We start from the raw sequence: 13,323 nt of genomic DNA, 5'->3' as shown, positions 1-13,323 counted from the left end.
CACGAAGAAAATGAATAGATTTGCATTTATTAGTCCTTATGATATTAGTGATGGATCGACACTGGGTCCATCTGAGCAAGTAAATCTTATAAAAGAAATGTTCATAGAGAAGGCAGAAGTTGAAAAACATATGTTATTTTTAATTCCTTATAATGCAGGGTAAGTAGTTTATTGATTATTTTTTTCTTTTGTGTATGATACCTCAAGTTTATTAAGACATAACAAAAGTTTAAAATTTTTACAAAACATTGAATTTTGATTCTTATCAATCTTGTGGCTGTTCCTTTGCCTTTAATTTATTATTTAGATCCTCTATCTAAAGGTATGCCAACAGATCAGCTTAATATGTTAAGGTTATTTAATAAGTAAGTATTTATACTTATAAGAATTATTTTACACATTTTTATATACATTTGCATCAATTGGTATTGATTAATTTTTTTTTATTTTATTAGGGCATTGAACAATTTTCAAAGTCACAAAGAGCTCTCCTTTTTCAGAAGTAAAGAATTCTCTAAAAGTTATCAATGGACAAAATTATGGTATAAATTATTAAATTATTAGACCATTCTTCAATTTTGTTCATAAATTTACATTATATTTTGGTGAATTTTTTAGTGCCCTTTCCAACCAAATAACAATGATTGTGGTTATTATATTATGAAATTTATGAAAGATGTGATCATTCATGGTCAAACTTCTATCCCATTTAAGGTATGAAATTTAACTCAATTTAAATTTTATCATTTTTAGTTGCTTATGACATCATTTTTTAATATATTTTGTAGTAATATGAGGATACAAGGTGCTTGGAATATAGTGATGAGCAAATTTATGATCAAATTGAAGAATGGTCATCTTTTGTTTTGACTTTAAGACACTAGAACATAGGTAATTATTAAATGGTTTATTGATGTAGAAACTTTTGAAAATTTTCATTATATATCTTCAACTTCTTGGAGAACTTAGCTATATTAACGTAGTTATAGACTTCTTGTTAGTATTACAAAGCTGTTTCTTTTTATTGTATAACTAAACTGTTTGTAAATTATTGGACTGGTTAATATATATTATTCGATCTTTTGTATTGGTTCAAAAGTTGGGTTAATTAATTTATGAAATTTTATTTTAAAAAAAATTACATTAGTTGGTGTTTCTTCAAGGAAGAAACGCCACCTCTGTAGTCAAATAGGTGGCGTTTCTACCTATTAGAAACGCCACCTATTTGAATTTAATTTTTTTAATTATGACAATTTTTTTAAATATCTGGAGTTATTAGCCATAAAAAAAATTTACAATTGTGTTATGAATTAAAAAAATATAACAAATAGGTGACGTCTTTTTAAAGAAAAAAAGCCACCTCTATTAATCCAAGGTATGAGAGAGGTGGCATTTGTTCTAGGAAAAAATGCCACCTCTGTTAAGCTGAGTTTGAGAGAGGTGGTGTTTTTTTCTCGAACAAACGCCACCTCTGTTAATCCGAGGTATGAGAGAGGTGGTGTTTGTTCTAGAAAAAAATGCCACCTCTCTAATTTAAAAAAAAATAATCTGATAGAGGTGGCGTTTGGAAAACTGAACACCCTCACTCTCAGTCAGTCTCATGGCATTTTATTAATTAATCAAACGCCACGAGATACCTATTATAACTTTAAAATTTATAGCATTCATTAAACGCCACAAGATTAAAATTTCAAACGCCACCAAAACCTATTTTTATAGTAGTGTATGGTTTGACACATTATTTATAGGCCTCAATTACAATCATTTTTAAATAGAAAAAGCCACCATTTTTTAGCTCAGATTTTGGATGTGAATTTTTAAAAAATAAACTTTTCATCCCCGCCTTTTTCTACTAATGATGTTACAGCTTTACTAGGCTTAAAGCCAAGAAAAAGAACCGAAGTGTAATAATTAAGTGTAAATTATATTAAATTAAAGGTATTTTTGAAAGTTTACTATTCAAATCTCATTTATAAAGCACTTTCAACATGTTTCATCATAAACAAGAAAAATCTTAAAACTCATTAACTCTATCTAGAAATTTAATAATTTCTCAACTTTATTCCTATTAAATGTACATATTTTAACAATGCATTTTCTCTCTTCAACATTCAATGGAGGCTAAATGAAAACATTTGCAATAAAAATTCAATGAGGTGACTTATAAATAAGACAAAAAAAATCTTTTTCTCTATGCCGTATAAATAGGATTAGAGAGAGTATATTTTTGTTTGGAAAAAATAATGTTGTTAAGTGTATTTAATGAGGCTTATTAATATGTGCAATTTTATTCAAAAATGTTCTATAATTTGGAATGGAGGAAATAATATACATGTGAATAGGCTAGCCTATAAAGCTTGTAATCTAAACCTTGCAAGAATAAACTTGGCCAATTTAGGAGGCCTAAAACTAACTTAAGATATCTAGTAAATAATCCTGACCAGAACTCCTAATAAGAGCTTGGCCTACTTCCACTCCTACACCCAAGGCAAATGATAGAGGAAGAATGGCAGATGGTAGAAGAAAAGCATGGAAATGCAAATGACAACTTGGGATGATCACAAGCTTTAGAGATCAATTGAAAGAGGAAGGAGGTGTGTCTGACTAAGGATTTTAAAATTAGATGACATGGCAAAACTTTATTCCACACAAGATAAGTGCATTTTTTTTAATTATGTGGCAATTTCTATTAATGAGATGACATAAAACTAATTGCAAGGTCATTTTAGTCTAAACATAAAAGGTTGAAGGGGATTAATATTTAACTTCAGAAATCAAAGTATCAAGGAGTTCATGTATAACTTACATAAAATTTAGGGGATTTGTATAGATTTTAGCCTAGCTTTGGGCTTAATAAGTTTGATCATTATAGTTTAAAATTACAAGAGTGAAATTCAATCCAAAGACCACAGTCCTTCCTTGCAATTAAAAAATTTCTTTGGACTTAAATAATCCATATGTCATGAACATCGAAATTGGGTTGGGATGTTTTTTTTTAATACTTGGTTCGGAGATAGCTCTAATTGACTCGAAAAATATTTAATTTCCAGATTTTCCATTTAGTCCATGTTTACCAATTTTTATTAATGACATTAGAATGGTATCGGAAATTTCTCAATACTCTGTCGCGAGATAATTCAAAGTGACTTGAAAAGTACATAATTTTCTTACTTGTGATTTAATCTAAGAGGACCAAAATTTTCATATTTTTCATATCACTATTACCAAGAACATTAAAAGTAACCCGAAAATTTCTAAATACTTGATTAAGATAAAGCTTTAACTGACTTAAAAATAGTTTAAATTATAAACTTGTGATTTAACATGAGTATTTTTTTTTCTTCATGTCACTACTAACAGATGTGCTGATTTGCTTACCCGTCAACCATCTTCGGACAACTTAGACATCACAATTCTTGATAATCCACTGCCTAATTGTAGAAACCTAATGATTTTTAACATGACTTGACTTTTATTTCTTTCGCACGGCTTTACCATGGCCTTATATCCAAAAATAAAAACAAATTTGAAAAAAGTTGTCTCATATTAATCAAAGGAGTATTTGAGTTAAAAGCTAATTTCTTTTTGGTTAATGGGTAAAGGTGTAAATTTGGCCTTGAACTATTTTTCAAGAAGTGTTTAATAGCCAATATTATGACTCGATGCAAAATAAATTATGAACTACTTAAAATGGAGCACCCAGCATCCAAATGAGTAACGTCTATCTATTTTTAATGGTAGGGCCTGCATTGATGATGTCATCATCTTCATCTCCCTTTGTCTCTCTTGACCTCCTCTCTCTCTCTCTCATTCATATAGCTTTTGTAGAACTATACAGATGAGAATTGAGGAAAATAATCACCTTCAACACATACAAGTTCGCTTAGAATAACAATCAATCTTGCCTCTTACTATCTATATCTGATTTGCAAACTAGTTTTGTTAGAGAAGATCAATGAGCCATGAATAGTCAAGCATGGCGACTAAGAGGAGACAAAATAAAACTAACCATTAGATAAGCTCTAAATGATATGGTCCATATAGTAGGCGACAAGCTAGTGGAGAAGAGCGATATGACGGTGATACAAGAAACGAAGATGAGGGCGACTAGAAGGAATGAGATAACACCAGGTGGAATGACAGCTCTAGCATAGAAAGCGATAGCTTCTAATAAGGGATGCATAAGGGCTGAGGAAAAGATCAAGATGAGTGATATCGTGTATAGTTTGATGGTGAGATTGTTGGTAGACAAGGAGGCAACATAGCAAGACACTCGTGGAAGTGGTGGTGAGTGCAAAGCTAAGGAATAGCACTAATATGTCAAGCACGACTTCAGTGGTTGTCGTCGCTTGGCTCTACCCCCCCTCTCTCTTCCCTCTCTCTTATTCATTAAATCACCTCCTTCATCTCCCTTTAGCACTAATGGTTTGATACCACTTAATGATATTCTGAATGGGATGCTTAGCCTGCACATGCTTCATGAAGTTCTAGCATTGTTATAGTTGCTAGGTCATGTAATCCATGAAGAGGAAATGAAGACAATGATGATCATGATGGGTGCTAACAATGCTATTTCCAATTTGTGAAAGCCATAGAGGATGAATGAGAGAGAGAGAGAGAGAGAGAGAGAGAGAGAGAGAGAGAGAGAGGGTAGGGGAGAGACAAACCCACAAAGGGAGATGAAGATGATGGCATCATCAATGCAAGCCCCACCATTAAAATTAGACAAAAGTTAGTCATACAGACCAAAAAAGTGCTAGGTGCTTCATTTTGAATAATTTACAATTTGTTTTGCTCCAATTCATAATATAAGCTACTAATCGTTCCTCAAAAAATAATTCAAGACTAAATTCACACCTTTATCCTTTGTTAATTGTACGAAAGAACTATGATATTTAAATTTAATTTCGCTATTTCATGATTTTGAGTTGTAATCTTCAGCCTGCCTTACCAACTGCTTGATCATGATTCTTCCCTCTCCCTGTGTTTCAACCCACATGGCCGGACAGATAACCATATACATAGACAAACATATATCGCACGTTTAATCAACAATGAATATGAATTACTGCATCTAAGAATACTCTAATTATTCACCTTTAATGACATTCTACAAAAGAGGGTCGATGTTCAAAACGCCAAAAACAAATTAAATACAAACCTCCCTCGCATTCCTTTTAAGACATTTTCGACAAATTAGGGCTATAGTACATTGGCCAACGCGGGATGGCACTTCTCATAATACAAGGACCTGACCAAATTAAAGAATCACTAGATCGGCAACACATGGCTGAGACACCGACATAATTACCCGCTAGAGCTGGTTAGTAATTCCAGAAGAGGGTGGCAGTACTAAAATGATCCTCTTCAGGACAATCATGTTGTGGAGAGGCCAAGCTACAATAAGAAGGGCACTGACAGAAGGAAGATAAGCGAATCCAGAACGCTCTTGTCATATCTGATCCCTTCCAATCACATAAACCACCCATCGGCTGCTGTTAGGAGCACCTTTGCCAGCAGCATCATTTCCTTTGAAACATCCAAATTTGCATGGGCAAACAGCTTATCCTGCATTGCTGGCAACTTCGGCAGCTCTCTGTCTCATCATTTCCATCACGGCTGCTCTTCGTCGAGAGTCCGATTGTTGCTGTAACCTCCTTAAATGTTCTTTCAGATCTCTGAAGTAACCCAAAAATGAAAGAATGTCACACAAGACAAGTCACGAGAATAACTCAGAAATGGCAATCAATGCTTGACCCACAAACCTGCAACGTGGTACGTGGCACTCAGATTCTTTGCAAGCACGAGCATGGAGTTGCAGCAGATACCACATTTTCTTGCAAAGAACACAGCCTCCGGAGGCACGTGTTTTACATTGCATCCCATGGCGGAAGAGCCCCTTCACTTTGCGACAATTGGGATACTGGCAATGTGCAGAACGACATTGGGATGCATGCACGAGAAGATCAAGCATTTTCCGCAACTGTAATTACAGATCCCAACTACTATTAGGCACTTGAAGAAAGGTGCAAGTGCAAGATTATCGCAGAACATGGTATACATAAATGGGACGGCAAGCAAGGGGAAGCGAAATTTTGAAGGCATGATCAAAGAATTTCACGAAATGCACATAGAAAGCAGAAGCAAGAGGCATATTAATTCAAGGTTACATCTATGTTTGGATGGATGGAAACATGCACACACACACACACACACACACACAGTCTTATTTTTCAATCAATCCAACGTAATAACAACACAAAAACGTAACAACATGCACCTGAAAAATCTGCGAGTAGTTTCTTATGAAATCAGTAATATACTAAGGTGAACGTGTCACTGATAGTCATTGGAACTTTTGAAAATCAAGATCTCAATTTCAAAACTGCCACTACTTAATTTCACGTTTTACCACATACAAATTGACAAAACTTTACTCGACATGTGAAATAACATGGTGAGATGTAGGCAATAAGCACACCTTAAATCAGACAATCAACAAGAACAAAATCTGAAATATAATGGATACCTGCAACACTCGAAGCTGCCTTGCTTCTTTGTTCTGAGCATCACGATCAGCCACAGACGGATGATTTGTCAACTTATGAGGATGATCAACACCTCCATCCTTTTGATAACACGCATTGCACACATCATAATCAGGGCAAACTTCACATCGCCAACCTTGACCAGTTTCAATGTCAAGATGGCATATATTACAAGTTGTCACAAAAGCAGGAGCAGTTGGATTATGAAGATGATAGAGGACCATCATTGATGAATGCTTGGCCCGTCTCAAAGTATCATATTGATAGTGGTTCCCCTGACACAGACTAAGAAATGCCTGTCTAGTGTCAAAGAATTCACTTTCAAGAATCTCATCTTTGTCCTTTGTATCAGCTGGTACATCAGAAATTTCAATCTGCAAATAATAACAATAATTTAATATCAACATTGACATTAACAAGAAGAAAAAGAAAAAAACAGTTCATAAAAGAAAATGGAAAACTCAAATTCATTTTCCCTATACAGTAACTATACCACAAATTATTAGCTCAGTTTTACAACTCTAATTCATTAAATACCTTAAATTCAGCAAACTGCCATTAAGCAGACACGAGGGCAGCAGACAACCAAGAGATCTCACATGGTACCATAGTATCACAAATCTGAATTCGTAAAGAACAAATCATTTTACACACCAACCATGCATGGGATGGCATACTTACTCCGTAAAGAGCATGTTTCTCCCTATGATTAATAGGATGCCTTTCTCTTTCTTCACGCTTTAGTTCAACTTCATAACACCTAGAAAACCACATAATAAAAATCCGATCAATAAATATGGTGAATGGACGTGCCCAATGATCACCAAGAACTCAGCAGATTATTAGAGCATAAAGAAATAGCCTCTTGACAATGCAAAAATTAAATGACCGCAGTTTCCGTTCTATTCATGCCCATGATATATATTAGAAAAAAGAGCTATATAACAATTGAAAATGAAATATGTCATCAGTGTAAATCCAGCTGTGAGCTGTACAAACATAACACTGGACCTCAGAAAGTGTGTCCAGTACCATCAATAGAATTAATAAATGCTGATTGTCGAAGGCCAAAAACTCACTAAAGCAAATTGTTGATTTGTAGTTTTAGGATACAGTCCCTTCATTAATTATATACAAGAGGACTACGGTGATATCAGTGTTTCTTTGCCTTGGATGGCTCCCTGCTCATGTTATTTAGATGTCATTAGGTTTTCTTCTAATGTCCAGGTTTCCCTTATGTGGTTAATAGTAGTCTCAGTTTCTATGAGATCAGGACTCTTCATAGTTATTGTTACATAAGTTATAGGAGATCTATTAAAATGGTTGTAATACTTTCTTTTTTGATGGCAATAATCAACCAGATTTATCAACAATGGCAGCATACTCGTCTTGGTGTGCAATGCCTGGATTCCTTTTGTACTTCCGATCATCTACCATGTTTTCTTTAATTCTGGCAGCCACCCCAATCAGATTACTTTGACAGACATTAAAAAAAAAAAAAAAAGGAAAGGAAAAAAAAAAAAGAACTCAATGAGTCTAGCTTACTCTTCATTCAATTTCGCAGACATTATCTACCATTGATTTACCCTAGGAACCCAAATTTTCATCTTAATAAAACCAAACTCCCATGGGTCCTACCTCAAATAAGATGATACAATTCTGACAGTGTGCTAAAGTGCTAACATACTTTAAACCATGTTAGTTTGACACAGTACATGAAAAAAATATATATGCAATAAGGCTTAACTATCCTTACTTATCACATATCTGAAAATTCTTGCACTGGTTGCAAACCCAACGGTTGCCTGATACCATTAAAATACAACAATGACTGCATGCATGCTGCAAATGAACCATGATAAAATCTTCCTTCATGGGGCTAATGGTTTCGCCAAGCTGGAGAAACATCAAAAGATTTGTAAGAAAAAATTATCTTCACGCTAAGAAAACCAACTGATAAAATTTTAAATGCAGATCAACAATGAGAAACTATAAATCATTTAACCATCTGCTGGAAACATAATTTGAATGCCATTTCTTTCACCCATAAGGACAATCTGTGATAAAGAACTAAAGCAGGGAATTACTTTATGCATTAGGAGTAGATCTTTTGAAGCATTTCCAGAGAGATCTGACTGACCAGATGCCTTTAAAGCCCTTTTTGTTATGGTTTTTTTGGTTGTTCCTTTCTTATTCAGTTTTCTGCCATCTTCTTCTTGGTTAAGCTGATAAATCAAATCCTCAGCAGCCCCGGGCCAATAGTCACCATCAAAATAAGGAAGCCTTGCAGCAGTAACCTTAGCTCTACATTCACCAGTAGATACAAAGAAATGGTCGTACAAGTTGGTAAGATCGACCACAATATTCTCCTTGGAAGCTTTTCTTAACATTGACAAGTACCTGAGGAAACAAGTCCACAAGAATTGAAGTTGAAGATGAGGGGGAAAAAAACACTTTATACAAGTCACATAATTTAGACAATTTCTCTCTTTTTTAAAGCTGAAGCTCACCATTCTCGGAGCTTATCCGATTTTGGAGTTTTCTGAATTTCCGGATGACAATATAAAATATAATCTTCACCCTTCAATGGAGGACAGGCCCAAATATAGCAGCTAGTAAAACCACGTTTCTTACAATATTCGAGGTATCCAATCTGCAAACCAAATTATAATGGAAATCACTCATAATAAAAAACTGAACAATCAGGAAGTTATCTTGACTTAAAAATTGAATATATTCATAATTAGAAAAAAAAAAAAAAAAGGCCACCATGCCTTTTAAAGTCACATAAGAGCAGCAACCATACCAAGATTTCATGATAAACAAACGTCCGAAGAGCCTCTCCAGTCACTGCTTTAACTTCAGGCCTAAAATACTTCACAGAATCAAGGTATGAAAGATATACCCGACGCTGATTAGGGAACTGGCATTCAGATCCAAATTCTTGAACATACATGCCAAAAAGGCATACTTCCACACCTTCAATCTTTTGAAACAACAAAACTACCTGGAGCAGAAATGGAAGTGCATCAATAACCACAACCAATACTAATGATTCATTAACCACCAGATGAATCAAAGCAGCCTTCTCACTACCTTAGATTTATATGGGAATTCTGTTGGATAATTTTCTTCCCGGAAAATTTCCAAAAATCGTTGTTTCACTTCTAACTTCTTGTCCACAGATGACACCACTCTTACAACAAGTTCTTCAGCCCCAGGCACCTGGTACAGCAATTGAAACAGGTTTATACAACACCAGCACAAACATGTAACATTCCATATATTTAAGACTTGTTTGCAAATAATGACAATACAAATATGTAAAATCGAAACTTCAGGTCAACAAAGTTTTTAAAATAATACTCAAGTCCAGAAAATTCACTATATTATTTATTGTATGAGTTTTTCAGAAAGAGCAATTAGATTGTCAAACATTATATGGTACTCCCTCTAGTCTCATTTAAGTCATTTCCAGTATCTTTCACCAAAACAAAAGAAAATTTTAAACTCATCAACTCTGTATAAAAAAGTTTCTTACTTTGCCAATACCAAATACACCCTTAGAAAGGTTTTCTAGTTCTACATCAACATTAAATAGGGTAAAAGGGAAAATTGTAATAAATAATCAATGTAGTACCTTATAAAAGGACGACCACATAGCCCCTCCTCCAAGTTCTTTATAAATAGGATTGAAGGGAGTATTTCAAGAAATTTAAAGAATAATCTAAAATATTAAAGCAAGTATGAAAGAATTGATGAATCACCTCATCGCGACTTTTTCCTTGAAGCCTTGCCCTCTCTTGTCTCTCTTGTTCTAGTCTCCTAGACAACCGTTGCTGTATTTGCTCACTGAGAATAGTTTTAGGCAAATCCTTAGCCCCAAGAACAGCACTTTGGGGTAATGGTTTGCGCTCTCCTCTTTCTACCTCTTGAATATAGCAATTAGGGCAAGTGTACTCAGCTTGTCCCCCATCATTTCTTCGACCATTAAATAGTGCACAAATTTGGTGTTGCCAAGCTTCACATTTATCACATTGAACCCACTGCCACAAGGACATAAAAAAAGGAAAAAATCAACAAAACATGTAAAAGCTTCCAATACAGCAACAAGATGAAGCATTATCCCACTAGATGGGGTGGCAAAAAGCTGCAAATAAAAGGAAAAAAAATTCCATCATGGTACCCACCCATTCCTCAGTTTCTTCATCATTTTTCTTTTTCTCCAGCCTCGCCTTAGGAATGGCAGTTCCATCGACAAAAATGCTGTCTCCACGTGCCTCGTTATAGCATGGAATACAAAAATAATGCCGTGTATCGCCAGTACCCATGGTATAATACATAGCGTTCCGTTTAATGCGACCACCACAAGTTGAGCAATAAATAGGTGGTGGTTCAAATGTAAGCTTCTCTACAGCACACAACTGACAGGAGTTCTCACTCATTGAATGCTCCATTGCTTGATTCTTTTCAGCCTTCGCTTTGCTCTGTCATGAGATAATAACAGAAGCATCATGGTAAGAAGTGCAAATCAGTTGACAGAGGAATATAAAGGAAAAACCCAGCACTGCTAAACAAGCATGGAGATACAAGAGCATAGCATTATAAAGACAGTATATTGGATTTTGGACTCAACACATTTATCGAACATTAAGAAGCTATATAACAGTTGTGTTACCATTTCCAGCATTTTGTAATAAAAAATTCAAAAATCCACCTCAAACAAAATACCAGGAGAAGGAGCAGAAGGGAACAGTATTCATGAAGCTCCGTGAATTTAGTTTATTAAGCCTACAGAAGCAGCATGGAAATTCCATTGGTGTCTCTCTCTTTTTTCTAATGAAGTTATTTTATCCAAAAAGAAAAAAGTAGATCACAAACATGACTATTTAAGCAACAGTCAACCTATTCAGCAGAATGTGATTATTGTGATCAAGCGTGATGGGTTTTCATTGATAATCTTTTTTACTTCAAAATGTCAGATGTTGCAACACAAAATCAAATCTATTATAGAACATAACAGTATTTTCACTGTTATGTCATGCTAGAGAGTGCAATTTCAACTTATCATTGATTAGTTGCATCACCTTCTTCTGGTGTTCTTAAAGAAAGAGATGTGAAATTCAAGCACAAAAGTTCATTGATGAAACACACTTGTCAACACACAATTACAAACAATTCAAAATCAGATTCCAAAATCTAATTAACAGGAAAGATCAACGCAATATTAGTAGAAACAAAGGAATTAAAATAATAACTCTCGTCGTGTGATCAGAATGTTATTTGCTCATATTATGTGACATTGACATGAAATCAACATAGAGATGAGTGATGGTGATTATTTATCATTAAAACCCTTCCAAATCTACTCATATCAATAATCACATGAATCATAGAACAGCACTCTAACTCAGCAAAACATAGATATACAGACTTTACGATAAAATATATAAGCTGAATAAAGTTCAACTTTTAGATTCTAATGGAACTGATTTCCACTAAGATGCTTTCAATAATCAAAACTAATGGCTGTAAAGTTGTAAAATAAACAAGCGCAAGGTCACAAAAAAGGCTTACCTGGCCAACCCATTGTCTTAGGCCAGTGATGTGCTCCCTGACTTGTTCTGGAGTGAATAGTTCAGTCAACGAGACCCCCTTTATTTTAGGCTTACCAGACTTCGTCCCTCCAAAATTTTCTGATGGCTGGTTAAGGTTTTCTGGTCTTTGGGTGTGTCCAGTTTCTTTCTCAGTTTTGATATTTTTTGGCCTAGCTAAAGAGACAGGTTCATCATATGTGACAGGTTCACCACCAGGCCATCTGTCCCCACATCATTTATTTTCATTTCACAAGGATTTGCAGGTGTTGAATGCACTAGACCTTCAGCCTTAACTCTGTAAGCTCAGATTTAATTGACATTGACATATCACCATGGATATAGTCTTGGCACGGGGCATCCTTGGAAACATTAGATTCACAGTTTGCCAAAAACTGACACAGTAGAGTTTTCATTCTCCAAACTAAAGGACTGGGTACACTGCTCAATTTTCATACGTTTTAAAGATGGCCGCAGGTCATCTGAAGTTTCAATAATGGGTAGAGGTTTTTGGATCAATCTAGGTGATGGAACCACAGAATTATATGTTTACAAGATCCATTTGCTGCAACTGGCACTCCTGAATCAGAATCTGGCCGAGTCTGGACTTGACTTGAAAAGAGCGCCTGTAATTTCGAACAAAAACACAAACTGGGCAACATGGATCTTTGCAGTTTCTAAAATGAATTTAGCAATAGCCTGGTATGATGACAGCGGGGATATGAGCAATGAGGCAGGTTGCATCCATCAATGTGTCTGCATAACTTTGAGCACTATAACAATAACGTTCTTGGCATCGTCCTTCTGGGGCAGGACACCGTCGAGCATGAAGTAGAAATAAAAGCCACCTCTGTTGATTCCTATGTGCTTTCTTAATACTAACACTTGAGTCAAGTGGTTCAGTGCCTCTAGAAGAAACAGCTTGACCAATAACATTTCCATCTGATGATAAATTATTGCACTGAGCTTCATCTTGCCTTGATATTCTCTGATGGAAATCCATGTGGAGATGTTGCTCATGCAACATATTCCCTGGTATGTGGTTACCACCTTGCGATTGAGAATTCCATTGATTTAGAAGTGCTGATTTAGATTGTGTCCCAACTGAAAGAGAACTAAAATTATTTTCAGACTCTGAAACCATTTGATGCGGGTTGCAACATTTGATGTGAGTTTGAGCT

At 35.1% G+C, this 13,323-nt stretch overlaps 1 pseudogene; it reads right to left on the bottom strand.

The window, feature by feature from the left end:
* Positions 1 to 5,055: 5,055 nt before the first annotated feature.
* LOC129301068 (histone acetyltransferase HAC1-like) lies at positions 5,056 to 13,301 on the bottom strand (annotated as a pseudogene).
* Positions 13,302 to 13,323: the final 22 nt, after the last annotated feature.

Source organism: Prosopis cineraria, unplaced genomic scaffold, assembly GCF_029017545.1.
Source record: "Prosopis cineraria cultivar Desert tree isolate PC_DT_omini unplaced genomic scaffold, ASM2901754v1 PC1875, whole genome shotgun sequence".
Classification (NCBI taxonomy): domain Eukaryota; kingdom Viridiplantae; phylum Streptophyta; class Magnoliopsida; order Fabales; family Fabaceae; genus Prosopis; species Prosopis cineraria.
Note: the sequence above shows the minus strand (reverse complement) of the source record. Positions and strands in the feature narration are given on the sequence as shown.